This window comes from Atta cephalotes (genome assembly GCF_000143395.1).
Source record: "Atta cephalotes unplaced genomic scaffold scaffold00005, whole genome shotgun sequence".
NCBI classification, from domain to species: domain Eukaryota; kingdom Metazoa; phylum Arthropoda; class Insecta; order Hymenoptera; family Formicidae; genus Atta; species Atta cephalotes.
Genome location: NW_012130069.1, coordinates 5,104,390 through 5,106,357, shown reverse-complemented (window position 1 = coordinate 5,106,357; position 1,968 = coordinate 5,104,390). Strand labels below are relative to the sequence as shown.

Here is a 1,968-nt window from a genome sequence, read left to right as displayed (position 1 = left end):
TATATATATATATATATATATATATATATATATATATATCAATTTTTAAATTCACTTCTTGGGACAATATTTGTCTCAAATACAAATTGGTTAATAACGTTTATTATTGAAATAAAAAATTAATAAACAGCAATGAGAAAAGCGATGTAATTTGCGACTTGCATTTGATTTAATTTTTCAATTTTGAGCAGATGCATCAATATTAAAATATTATCATTAAACGATCAAACCGAGCTTAAGAAATATTATTATGGTACATTATAACACATTCGAATTTGCAAATTTTATAATTACAAAATTGTTATAATTATAAACGCGATGCATTTTGATAAAAAACTTAGACCATATGTGTTAACATAATATATTAGGAGAATAGCCGTTATTTTACTTGTTATTTAACTTAAGTTAATCTTCGCCACTTGGCAAACCTTCGCGCGCATCGCATTCAATTTACATAGCAAACGTAACTCGTTCGTTAGGAATAAAGCGGGTATGGAGCCGCTCGTTGCACTCGATGGTTATGCGACGCTCTTCCTTTGTATGCCATGGGACGCAATTAACCCTTTGTGCCTCGTCCATATTCGTATTATGTCAACTGCTTGCTGTAAAAAGCAAATTTTAAAATCTATCAATACAAAGGATAGGACAAGATGAAATACCAGCAAACATATTATAATACTATTAATTATAATTATATTACCGTTGTTTTACGAAGAAAAGAAAATAATCAAGAAATAATATTACAATTTTTAATTCTTTTTTAATATAAATTTTGAAATTTTTTTATTGTGAAAATATAACCTGAGAATTAAAGTTATCATCTTTAATGTTCGTATGGATATTCCAAAAAGGCGCACTTGAACATCTCGGAAAATATAAGTTTTACAGAAAAGTGTTTCAGACAAAAGTTGTAGGGGATTTAAAAAGATCTATTTCTATCAAACTGATCTTATCAGTTTGACTTTAGATGGCGTCAGATCAAGATCACATCGATTTGTTTTGGAATACCCTACTTTTGATTCAGAATCTAATAATCAATGTCGAGAACTTTCCAAACCATTATAATAAAGTTATTTTTTATTGATTACTTTTTCAATTATGGGTCGAAGATTACCGCTGGCATTAGCATTATGCAAGGTGTTCGACCGATGGCTAAAACTATCGAACACCTTGCCTAATGCCGGCGGTATTGTAACTTTCGAACCTTATAACTCAAAAAGTACTTTATGAAAAATAACTTTATTATAGTGTTATATTTATTATAGTATTATAGTTTGAAAAGCTCTTGACACCAGCTATTAAATTCTGGAATAAAAAGTGGGTGTTTAAAAAATCAATGCTAGTTTGACTTGATCTTGGCTACATCATTCATGGTCAAACTGATAACATCAAATAGATTTTTTTAAATCCTATAACTTTTGTCAGAAACATTTTTCTATAAAACTTATATTTTCCAAGATATTCAAATGTCCCGATCTTTTTAGGACACTCTGTATATAGAAATTTGTAAATCAAAATTCTGTGATAAGAAGGTTTCGAAAAAATTAAGTAAAAAAGTTATGTGTACATTTTTATTTTTTATTTTTTAAGCAAAATAATGAGGCTTTAAGTATGACCAATTACAGATTAATTATATAGTGACTTATTTTATAAAATGTCCTATTTATTCGGCCGATTGTAGTTTATTCATTCGTTTTGATTCTTTTTCTTGCAGAACGATTCTAATTATTCTAGTCGATTCCGACGGCGAGCTGTGCATCGCAAATCAGAATAACACTCATTAGAATTGCAACAAGCCGTTTATTGAATCACTTCATCAAAAATGAAAATCGTCAAGAAAGTTGCGCTGAGATTATTATTAATAAATTTGTTAAGAAATGTAGCGATATATACTTTTTTTTAGAAGTTAAGAAAGAGAGAGAGAAAGAGAGAGAGAGAGAGAGAGAGAGAGAGAGAGAGAGAGAGAGA

General features: G+C 29.0%; 1 protein-coding gene across 1 annotated transcript in view; it reads left to right on the top strand.

Annotated features, from left to right (window-relative positions):
- The window catches only part of LOC105626603 (metabotropic glutamate receptor 8-like), a 91,261-nt gene that overhangs the window by 40,583 nt on the left and 48,710 nt on the right, over positions 1-1,968 (top strand). The window lies entirely within an intron of this gene.